General features: G+C 34.7%; 1 protein-coding gene and 1 long non-coding RNA gene across 3 annotated transcripts in view; one reads left to right on the top strand and one right to left on the bottom strand.

Annotated features, from left to right (window-relative positions):
* Nucleotides 1-8,023, top strand: part of LOC122141430 — a 25,444-nt gene extending 17,421 nt beyond the window's left edge. The window contains exon 3 of the long non-coding RNA XR_006157814.1: nt 7,044-8,023. This is a non-coding gene — a long non-coding RNA (uncharacterized LOC122141430). The remainder of the gene's footprint in view (nt 1-7,043) is intronic.
* LOC109097371 overlaps nt 1-12,870 on the bottom strand; it is a 453,088-nt gene that overhangs the window by 138,701 nt on the left and 301,517 nt on the right. The gene's annotated exons all lie outside the window — the stretch shown is intronic.

Below are 12,870 nucleotides of genomic sequence, written 5' to 3'. Positions count from 1 at the left end.
TTGCTATAATGGATAATTTAGGATGACTTATAAATGTATTTGCTGTATGTTGTTATAGATTTGAGATATCAGTGTATTTGTTTAAAAGGTCTTCATGATACTAGGGCTATTACGGTAATACATGTTTTAATGAGCGCAGGTGTAGCTTGGTAGCACATGGCACTGAGGAAGGGGAAAACGTTTTGCACTTGCACTTTTGCAGTTTTTGTGACCTCTAAACAATAAATGGGATAAGGTTTTTGAACTGTATTTGGACAAGTGCGGATCCCTTTCATTTTTGTACACATTTGGATTTTGGATTTATGCACCATATGTGTTTGTTTTTTTTTGAGTGATTTTTGGGCACTGCTGGGGACGAGTGTTTGGCAATGCTACCTTTTTTTGTGGATTGTCAATTGGCAGTGGACATGAATCACACACAAAACACAAACAGACTACCAGATCAGAATAACTGGCTATAGCATTGTTTTTCAGAGAAACAAGTGCGCACATGTTTTAAAAACAGACCTTAAGCCCACGCAATATACTATAAACTGCCAGGTAATGTCAATGGTCTGACAGTTTATGAACAGTGACATCAAAAATTGTCACAGGGAATATTGCATCAGTGCCCCATGTTGAGTACTGGAAATATGAATTTATGAATATACAGCACACAAGAGTGTAAACAAGCAAGAGCTGATTGCCTGCATCCCAGTGTGCATACCATCTATCCTAAATTCTATGTGATGTTGGCGATTGAATCACTGGCTCACTTGATTCGTTTAAAAAACTGATTCATTCAAAGGAGGGAAAAACACTGTGTTAAACTATGCACTGTTGTAAAAAAATTAATAGCACATTTGTGTGGACTCGCATGTAGGCCTACTGATATTCTGAAAAGTACATTGCTTGTGCAATGAATATAAAAATATAAAAACTCACACATGGGTATTTTTTCTTTAAATTACTTTGAATTATGTTATTTTAACTGTAGGTCTATTCTAATAGGCTTCATCGGAAAGTGAATGCTTTTGACTCTCAAGACGGGGTTTTGTTTGGTTTTTACAAAGGTCGATGTCTCGATAATGTCAGGCTCTCCTATCATCTCTCAATCCCTCACAGTTACACATACAGCACAATAACATTATGTCAGAGGGATGTTTTTAAATTTTAAAGAAGGAAAAATCAAACCTTTTCTGTTGTCTTCTTTTTAAAGGAATTCAAAAGTTGCGCTTGAACCATTTTGCGCGAAAAATGATAAAAACTTACTTCCGCTTGTGCACAAGAACCGAGTTCTGATTGGCCAATCGCCGTTATTCGTGAATTATCTTAAGTAGATAAATTTTAACATTTTATTTGCATGATAAATTTTACATAATACACATTACTAATCCAAAGGGGATGGTAAGGGGGGTATGGGCGGGTTTTACTGAGGGGATGCTTTTTGTCATTTTTTTCAACCAGGGGGATGCCATCCCCCCTCATTTCTAGTCCTGCTTGGACAGGTGTCATGAGAAATTGAGTCCCCCCCTCGAAATTTGGTCCGCTTAGGACCAAGACAGTAGCTGTTTTAAATGCCTGATCAAAAGTTGTTGTGATCCCTGTTGAAAAAAACAGCATACGCTGGTTAGGTATGTTTTGACTCTGGGATGCTGGTTTATGCTGGTCCTATGCTGGTTTATGCTGGTCCTATGCTGGTTTATGCTGGTCCTTTGCTGGTTTATGCTGCATAAAAAAAAAAAAAAATGAAAAAAGTGAAATTACACCAACAGTTACATTATTTTAACATAAATATTGCTAGGGACAATTTAGTAGTCGCTGGATATTGGTACTAGTGTCGCCACTTAATTCTATGCCCTTGGAGAAATCTCAATTGTTTTCTCTTTATTGTTGTATTTGCTGCAGCAAGTAATCACACACCTACACACAACATGATGTGTTTTAGCTGATGTTATTCAAAACCCACCAGATGGCGCAACTCAGTACAATAGATACAATAATGCCAGTAGAAAGGTTGTAAATATGAGTCAAAACGGTCTTACTGACCTGCACCTGCAGGACAAAACTGTGTGTTAAAAGAATCTTTAAAATGTATTCGGTTTAAATGAGTTTGTTTTTGTTATTGTTAGGCCTATATTGAATATGCAATATTCTATATATTTATTTAACCAGAAGTAGACAGTGATCGAGTCAGAATACGGTTCAGGGTGAGATCATTTTTAATAATAGTTTCTGATGCTATGATATCCACACAATTAAACTAAAACAGAGCAACAACATTTCAGACATGAAGAGAGAGAGTGTGAAAAAATAATCAAGTCTTTAATGTGACACAAGAGCGACAACAAAACAGAGATAGACGAAAAACATCCTGGCAGAGATTAAATGTGAACTAAAACGTACGAGTCAGGGGTCCGTATCGGCTCTAAAATATATTTTGATCATTTCTGATTATTTCTGTCGATATTTCCGTACACAGGCTCCTTTGATTTTCTGTGGAAGAAAACACAAACTCAATCAGAAACCTGCTGATGAGACAGTAAAAAAAAAAAACATGAATAATAATAATAATAATAATATAGAATTTTGCTTCATATTCACTCAGAAGGAATATTAGCTTGATTCCTTATTAAAGTTTCTGCGAAACATTTATTTATTTATTTATTTTGACTGATCATGGTTTTAAGATTTTAATTGATTGTAGCCTGTATTATTTTATTATCGCTGACATATTGATGTGTATTTTTATCTGCAGGACAGCCTATATATTTTCTAGTGGTAACCTTAATAATAAATAATTGTGCACCACAAAAAATAAGAGAGGCTTCTAACTGCAGAGTTGGAGGTTGAGTTGGACTAAGCTCCGCCCATTATGTCCAGAGAAGGGGTTGTGAGGACGTTTATTTAGCTCTGCAGTGAGCACCACTTGCAAAATAATAGTTCTAAAAGTTATAAAAAATGTAACACTGTGTTCTATTTTAGTTGCAAAGTAAAACTGCAAATGTGAACGATATTGTAAACGAGCGTGTATCCATATATATTGTTTTTCAGTTCCACTGAACTTTTCCATTGTTTTTCTACGTTGTTTTTCATTGGTTTCGGTTTTGGTTATGCTCCGCCAAGCGCGCATGTGGAGTGTTGCCATGTCCACTTATTTAAAGCATATTTAGGTTTCTTATTTTCTTCTAATATTAAGCTGGAGTGTGTACGTGTGTACGGACAATCATTAACATCTGAACATCGCTTAAACACTAAAATCTATTTGGTAACCTAAATAAAAAGTGGATTCATCTAGTCTTCCCAGCCACAGCAAACACGGAAGTGTACCGTTCTAACCCGAGATCGAGATAAACATATGGGGGGGAAGATGCAATGAATATTAATGGTGAGTGAAGCTTAGTGTGAGTACTTTGAGCAAATTTAAGACAAAAAGAACCCAAAAATTTATCAGTAATAATAATAGTTTATTGTTATGATTGAGGAAAAATACAACACTTTACAAATCTAACTTTGTGCAATTAAATTTGAGGAAATAATGTTAATATTTACAGATGCAAACAGTAGTGTAGATAGAAGTAAAAAATATGAATTTTTTTTTTTTTTTTTTTTTTTTTTTCAAACCGGTCCCTATGAAGGTAATATGATCAAGCCTGACCACACACATCTGTTCACTGTCTTTCATATTACACACAAAACTTCAATCATCAAGCTTTAATCAGACTGCAACATCATCTTGCAACACAGTCATGAATGATCTTACCGTTTTTCGTGGTTTTGGGTTGGGCAGAGTTGAATCATTTTCATATATCTCGTTGATCACGACTGCATTAACAGTAATCACAGTCATGTTAAAACAACAAAGCTTTTCAATCTAATATCAAAATGTATTCCTTAAATAAGATAGTTATTTCAACAAAGGCATTAATTGCTTACTTTTCTGACCTATTTGTTTATGTTTCCAGCAGAAGCAGTACCACAAGACTGCAGCTACGATCAACAGAGATCCAGCAGCAGCAGAAATCAGCACTATGTACAATAAAGGTAGGCCCTGATCTGTAATGGACAAAATGAGCCATTAGTGCGAATGAATCTGTCCATCTGACCTACAACAAACACTATCAAACAACAGCACTGTATAACTGGCTACATTTACATGTGCCCAAATAATCCGTTTGTAATTAGATTGGCGGCTCAATCGGATTGAAAAACATTCATATAAACACCTTAATCGATCCCCGACCAATTCTGCTGTTAAAAACAAATAAAAAGAAACCATGTAGGAGAGAGAATTATTATGTGCAAACAGTGAGAAACTCTATATTATTTACATTTTTCACTTTCAATTTCACTATTTGAGCAGTGTGTGGCGCATGTCAAATAAAAAAAAAAAAAATCTATTCCGATTTGAAACTTGTAACATATAAACGTGCACATCAACCCGATCACTTTATTTAGCGTTCATGTAAGCACTACAATCAGATTCATCGATCGTAATGAATTCAGTCCGATTGAACCAAAAAGTGTGCATGTAAACATAGCCACTGAGAGTAAATCAACGTTAATGTTAGCGCTGCTGTACCTGAACATGTGTGTGACAGAGTTTGGTGATGTCCAGATGTGTGGTCTGGTTGCTGATGGGATTGTTGATCACACAGCTGTAGCTGTTTCTATCCTGATATTCCACCTCCAGAGGTAGAGAGAGACTGATGCTGAGATCAGAAACACTGATGCTGGACAATAAACTGTTGTTTCCTTTGTACCAGGAGAGAGTCACATGACCCACATTCACCACTGAACACACCAATGAACAATGCTGCTGTGATGAAGATGATGATGATGATGATGATGATGATGAAGAGCATTGTGAAGAGTTACTGCTGATGACAGGAACAGGAAGATGAGCTGAATACATGAGAGAATAACCAAAAGCTTGGGTAAATCTAGTCAACAATCTTATTTTTGGTGTAGCGTGTTCACAGTCAGTGAGAGTTTCTGTCATTTTAAACTATAAAATGATGAAACACTTCAGTTGTTGTATGAATATTCTGGTTTCAGTAAAACCAGAAGCTACCAGTTAAACTCAATTGACAGAATTTGTAGCATTGAAGGTCACAAATGATCTCTGCTTACCGTAGACAGAAACATTGAATGTTTTTGATGACAGTTTGATCTCTACTTACTCTACTTCATAGAGTCCAGCATGTTCAGTTGTGATGTTTGTGATGGTCAGAAATCCAGTCTTATTGTCCAGCTTCAGTCTGTCTCTGAATCTCCCATCAGGACCATCAAATGTGGAGAAGATTTGCTGTTGCTTTTTAATTTTAGCTATATGTGATGTTTTTGATGGTAATTTATACAATATGTCGTGAGCTTGTTGTATTTCAGTAACATTAGTTTTCAAAAGTTACAGAATCTCCCTCCATCACTGAAACTGATTCACCAAACACACCTGATGAACAAACAGATTTTACACTGATTAAGGCCTCTGGTGGTTTACAAAGCCTGGAATCAGCTGTAGTTTGTAACTAAATGTGAATTATAAAACATTCAGAACAGCAGAACATTCAGCTGTCTAGTGCACAATGTCTGAAGATACAAAGTCAATTACGACATGAAAAAAATAATCTTGATATTGTTAATGTATTTTGTATATGGGACATTTAGATCTGTAGATAAACAGGTTACTACCAAAAATATTTTTTTAAATCATTTTTAGACAGGATTTTGTGTTTGTAAGCCTTGAAATTGAAGTTACATTCACTATATCAATTTCCATTATTTCCCTTGACATCTGTGAAGAATGTTACTGATATTAAGCCAAAAAAAACGCATATATTTATGACTTACCAATCAAATGCCACCAACACAAACTGAACAAAATGAGCATTTGAAGCATTTTCTTTAGTTGTGAAAAGTCTGATCTAAAACACTTGAGTTGTTCAACTTCTGAATCCTCCCACGGAAGCGATTGACCCTCCTATAGTGGGTGGAATGAACAAGCTCTGTGTGAATGATATATGGCTATAAATAAATGCTTGACTGGCTCTTTTTGAGACTATATAATAGTAAATATTCTCTGTTCTATCATTTAACACTGAACATTTTCAAAAGAAGATATTTTAAAGAATGTTGGTTACCAAACAGTTGCTGGTTGCCATTGACTTCCATAGTATTTTATTATTATTATTTCTAAACGGAATTAGTAAAATATATATATATATATATATATATATATATATATATATATATATATAAGTGTTTATAAGAAGAAATAATTTCATGCAGGTTTGGAGGGTGAGTAAATTATCAATTCTTTTCATTTCCGGATCCCTTTAATAATGTCTGCCATCTCACACTGTGGGACTATGAGCTCATCTTCTGACTCATACTGAAACCTGTGATCAGTTTTCTTTTTTTAGAAATGTGGTTTGATCTGTAAGATGAACAACCGTTAAGTGTGTGCATGTTTAGCTTGTTAGGGAAGAGTTTATTCCTGTTCTGCTTTTTATAAATCTCACAGTTGATACCCTCACAAAATATGTCTTAATAAAATGTTGAATCCTTCATAAACAGTCAAATCGGAGAAAGGTCTAGTTTGAGTGTTTTTGTTGGATTCAGTATTTTATTTTACTGTAACTAACAATCTAGACTTACTAGATGTTTTCCTGGCTGCTATAAGCAATTAATGACAGAAAGGCAATGTTGGTCAGTGCTTTCAAATCCAACAGCAGCATTCATAAATAAGTTGAAATAAAAACATAAATGCTTAGAATGACAATTAATAAATAACTTGATATGCACACAAATGCTTGGTCCAAACAGAGCTTGCTGTCATTTCTTCTTTTGAATTCTGTTGGGTCATTTTTTAAATGAAGTGCTTCCTTTCTATTTTTGGTCAATATTTCTATTTTAGTTCATATCTTTCTGTTTTTTTGTCTTTCCTGCTGCAGTTGGCACATCAGATATCATTTTTTTTTTTTTTTTATACAATTTATAGTTTATTTTTCTATATATTAGCCATGACATTAATAAAGAAAGATGCTAATTGACCCTTTGCATAGACCTGCCCCACTTCATTGTCATTGCTGTTGCTATGTCTGACAAGCCATGATGGTGAAAAATACATCACAGAACAAAGAGGAATCTGGGAGCACACCAACAGACAAGACAGAGCAGGTTACTTTAGGTATGAAATAAAGTCTCAACTTTCAAAGTTTGTAATTTTTTAAGAAATTTGGACAATAAATACCATTTTGTGGCTCCATTCACTATCACTATTACAAATCTACATTCCCTCCCTCCTCCAGGATCTACTAGTGAGCAACGCCTTGTGGTGCCATCACAGAGAGGCACAAAATCACATTCCAGAACATTCTCTTTCACCGTTCCTGGCTGGTGGAGTGATCTTCCCACTCCTGTCCTGAATGCTGATTCCCAGATCATTTTCAAGCGACAGCTGAAAACTCATCTCTTTCGTCACCATCTAACTTCATTTAAAAAAAAAAACACCTTTGCTTCTCTTTACTTATTCCCCTGTCTAGCTCATACTATTTGAACAATGCCTGAAACTTGGTATTATAAGCACTCCCTGTGTCTATTTACCTCTTTAAGATAAATCGTTTGACGTATTCCCCAATTGTAAATTGCTTTGGATAAAAAATGTGTCGCCCCACCCACAGCACTTCTCAATGGTTAGTGGCAAAGTAATGACGTCGACACCATGATAATGACGTCGTGCCATGGTAAACAGGAAATGCAGTCGAAACAATACATGGTAGTAATACATAATCATATAAAACAAAACTGTGAACCCGTTAATTACTTATACATGGTAAAATATATAGTATTAAACAATACTTTGTACATTTTTTGGAAAACACTTCATTATGAACATTTCCAAGCAAGAATCCAATTACTGCCTTTGACTTGCAATCGCAATGTCAACGAATATATTTTTATTTACAACTTAAGTTTTAAGTTATTTCTATTCATATTGGTCATTTACCACTTGGTCGGTTTTTTTTTTTTTTTAACGTTTTTTTTTCAGTATATGCTTTATAACATGTATGTAACATGTATTATTAACTTTTAAATAAAAGTTAAATAGTCTCAGCAAGAGTGTCATGTCTTAAGATATTATTAAAATTAATGGTAACACTTTACAATAAGGTTCATTAAACATTAATGAATTAACTAACATGAACTAACCATGAGCAATACATTTGTTATTGTATTTCCTAATTTTCATTTACGTTTAATGAAAATACAGTTGTTTATTGTTTGTTCATGTTCACAGAGCATTAACTAATGTTAGCAAGATTAATAATGTATTAGTAAATGTTGAGGTGATCATTAACAAAGAATAATAAATGCTGTATAAATGCAGTTCATTATTAGTTCATGTTAACTAATGAAACATATTGTTACCAAATTAATAATTTATGGATTTACTTGATAATGAAAAGCTTATGGTAAAAATACCAGCATTGTTTGTATATGAATAACACGCCAAGACAATTATTTCCTTGATATTTATTTAGGTAGGAAACAGTTTAATTCTGATAAAGAAAGGTGAAATTTGTACATCTGTATATAACATATATGCATATAAATCTCTGGTTAAACATTAACATCCTTTACACGCTTTCTTCCTTTAATACTTGATCTCCTTTAATCAATAAGCCTTCCTTCTTACTGGCACATGAAACAGCAGTCTGGGTCCTATGCTGTCGTAGAATCCTCTCAGGCAACCACGCTTCCCATTACCTTAAAATCCTGAGCGGGATTTGAACATGGTTTTACACATTGTACACTCTTTCATTTCAAAAGGCACCTGCAATTCAGTCTTTGATGTTTCACTCCATTTTTCCCAGTTCACAACACCTGTAGCCAAAAACACACACAACACAGAACTCTTTCATATGCACATCTAAGATTATGTTAGCCATGCCAGTGCTTTAGAAAAAGCAAGAACCAAGATTACTTAAAGCCAACCGTATACTCATGAGGCCTTATGCATACTTCATTGCACACATTTAAACTTTAACACACTTACTGTCAAGCCATGCATAGTGTGCCTTCTTTCTAAACCGGGCCTTGTTTACAATTGCCCTAAATCAACTGCAAGTAAAAGACAGATTCATGTAGGAAGCATCTCCATCCTGTAGCACTACTTCAAAGAGTATCATCTCCAAGACCTCCATGGTTAACTGGAAAGTATTTATAAAAGGATTAATCCATTTGCTTGAATGGAATATTACAGTATTCCGGCACAAAAGAAAAAAAATGCATCTTACTTCCAAAAGTTGCAACTCAACAGTCATGCTTTCCTTTTGTGCCTAAAAGGATAGCAGAGAATACAAGTCAGTGTATATATGGTAAGAGAAGAAAAAAAAATATTTTTAAATGTCTCATACATTCTTTTCAGTGTGCCTCATTTGTCTTTTTGCTGCCCGTCTTTCTCCATCAGACCTGCAATGAAAAGTAGTACAGGACAGGTGTGTAATGCAATTCTTTTAAATTATGTAAATAAAACATTCTTGACTCAAACTCAAAGGAAAGCGAAGTCTTTGATCATTGAAGCTTCAATGGTTTGTATAATGTGATCGTAAACAGCACAGCAAAAATTAGAGTGTAAGTTCAAAAATGTAAAATAAAAGAAAGAAAACAAACCTCAAAGGGAAATTCTCCAAAAGCAGCAGACACCACCACCTCCTGATGCAAGGCATGTCAGGCTAAAATAATAATAAACAGTTACCTTTTAATAATATGGGGGTTTGCCACTACATATTTCACTTACCTCTGTAAAATCAAAGGCTGTGAGTCACAAAGCTCAGTGAATACTGAAATGGTAAACATTACAAATACATTTGCTGAGATACATATACTGGATAAACATCTATTAAGCAACACATCAGCTTTATAAACTTACCATCAGGACAAAGACACCACAGTTGTTGCTGTTGATGTTGCCATTCAAAGAGTCAAACTACCTTGAAAAAGTAAAACAATTTCCAATGCTTTTACAGTTATTCATTTAAATGAATATTGGTACTGTAATATCATTGACACAGTATTCATGCCAAGGCCCAGGAGACAAGATCTGTGCAATGTTTCTGTGATGACAAAGAACATAACTTAAAACTTAAAAAAAAAAAACACAGTTACTGCACTGCAACAAACAAAACAATATAAGAGAACTGAAATGTAGGGCAGAACCTGAACTTCCCATGAGTATTATATGACCATTTTCATTGACAGTTTACAAAAAAAGTGATCTGTAAAAATAATTTGATCCTAACTCCAAAACCATTTAAATAAGTCTACTAAAAATAAAGTCAGATGAACAAGTCACTTGCTGATAAACCTACATGTGGTTAATAACAGCCACGATCTTATCAAAATGTGGTTAGGAACGACCACAATCTCTGAACTCCGATCAGTGCACTATAAAACCTGCAGATGAGCATGTATTCTTCCTGACTGAATGTTTGGCCGTGCAGAGGATCAAGGAAAAAAATGTCATGCTCTCCTGGGTTCATAATCTGTTGATATGTCACAATATATACACAGAAAGACGACTGCAGTTTATAGATCAAAAAGTATCTCAAAATTATGCAGACATTAGTTATCAACAACAGATTCAGAATTACTTACACACACCATCCAATGTCCTGGTATCCATGTTGGGAAGATAAACCAGTCAATCTTTTTATCCAGCTTGAAAAAAAAATAATATTGGTCATCACCAAAATTTGAAAATGGTCTGTCTGGGTTTCATATTAAATAGAACTAACTATAATACATACATTTTATACATTGACCCGCGTATCACTGATGTCTGTACCTGTAAATACTGCCGTAGTATTTTTTCCCCCAATACAATGGAAGTCTATGGGGACCACCAAGTGTTTGGTTACCAGTCACTGTCTTCATCTTTTGTGTGAACTCCAAACACAAAAGATAAAGACAAACTCATACTGGTTTGGAACAACTTGAGGGTGAGTATTCAACATCCATAATGATGAATATCTATGCTGCACAGACAGCTGTAGAGAGTGAGTAAATGATGACAGAATGTTCATTTTTGGGTGTATCCCTTTGAGGCTTAAGTGATTTGAGCACAAAATATATACTATATAACCTGTGATTTTGCTATGTTCTCTACCACCTTCAGGGAAAAGTTGAGAACCTGCATTAAAATAAAACAGAAAATCAATATAAACAACATTCACCATTAATTGCTATATTCAAATATAATATCTTTGAACTGTGTACTTTTCCCTCAATGTCTTTTTCCAGCCCCAGACAACACAGGTCTGATTGTTTTAGCATTGTGTTATATACAGATGCTAATGGCTCGTCTTTGCACTTTTCGAAGATGAACTTTTACCTTCCCTTCTTTTGCTTTCTGTATGTTTTCAGAGGAGGGGTCTTGTACTCTGCCCTCAAAGGGATGGAAAGGTGGGTGAAGTGGCATACGTTTATTTGTATGTGCCACTAATCCTCTAGGGTAATCAGAAATTGTAACATTAGGAAAGTGTTTCCAAGACAAGTCTAGCTCTCAAGTTAAATTTAATAGAATACACAATACCACAAGGACACATTATCACACCCAGACCACCTAAAAGCACACAAAACATTTGAATGAAAACTTAGGCCTAAATTTTCTGGAAGGTTAGTGAAAACATTTCAGCAATACATGGAGTTTATTTTGTAGTACTGTATTGTTAACTTCATTAAGTAACATAACTTACCAGAAGCACCCCACACCTGTTCAAACACCTTGTTGTACATCACTCTGTTTGACATTTTATTACAAAGTCTGAGAATGAGATCCATTTTGGAACCAACAACATCAACCCCACGCTGTCGACACAGCTTTTTCAAATCCTGAATCTGATCAAATATGCAAATTTGTGAGTAGGTTCAGCAAAAATAAATTACTATAAAAATTATCATATGAAGAGACCCTATGCTATGTAACCAACAGTGTAATAATAGCTTCAAAGAGGAGAGAGATGGAGGGGTGGGGTTGACAGTGACAAGGATCTGCAAAAAGAAGGAAATACAGAGAATCAGTATTAGCATAAAAGGTTTTTTTTTTTTTTTACTTGTGCAGGGATGTCCAAAGTCGGTCCTGGAGGGCCACTGTCCTGCAGAATTTAGCTCGAACTTGCCTCAACACACCTGCCTAGATGTTTCTAGTATGCCCAATAAGATCTTGATTGGCTGGTTTAGGTGTGTTTAATTGAGGGTGGAGCTGAACTCTGCAGGACAGTGGCGCTCCAGGAGCAGGACTGGGCACCTGCTCTAGTGCATATACTATATAGCAGGATAACAGTATTTAATCTAAAAAAGGAGCTCTACTTTCAAGGACTGTTAAACTTAATTATACTTTTTGTTGAATTATTATAATTAAATTTAGTTTACTGTTTATTTGAATAGATGTATAATTAAATAATAATAATAATAATAAGAAGAATACTGGGTTAAAACAGAGTACGTTTTTCCTCTTCTAGATTGTTAGGCCAGACTCAAGGTCTTTCTCTACTACTACTGTGTGTGTCAGTGAAATATTACTAATGTTTAGGCTACATGATGGTATTATTGTTTGTATATATTATAATTCCACAAGACTCTCACATTACTCATTTCCCCCGTTTACCTTGTTTTATTTTTAAAATAACTAAAATAATTTTAGATGTATGTATTGATTACGGGGCCAAGCACTACAGAAGCAAGCATCAGACCAACTGCAGAAATGAGTAACTGAAGCCATTTTAGGATGATTTTAGTCAAAACTGCTGAAAAAATAATAATAAATACAACCTCTAGTCTAGTAACATGATTTATTGGCTTATCATGTTTGACCAATAGGTGGCGCTG

Source organism: Cyprinus carpio, chromosome B22 (genome assembly GCF_018340385.1).
Source record: "Cyprinus carpio isolate SPL01 chromosome B22, ASM1834038v1, whole genome shotgun sequence".
Lineage (NCBI taxonomy): Eukaryota > Metazoa > Chordata > Actinopteri > Cypriniformes > Cyprinidae > Cyprinus > Cyprinus carpio.
Note: the sequence above shows the minus strand (reverse complement) of the source record. Positions and strands in the feature narration are given on the sequence as shown.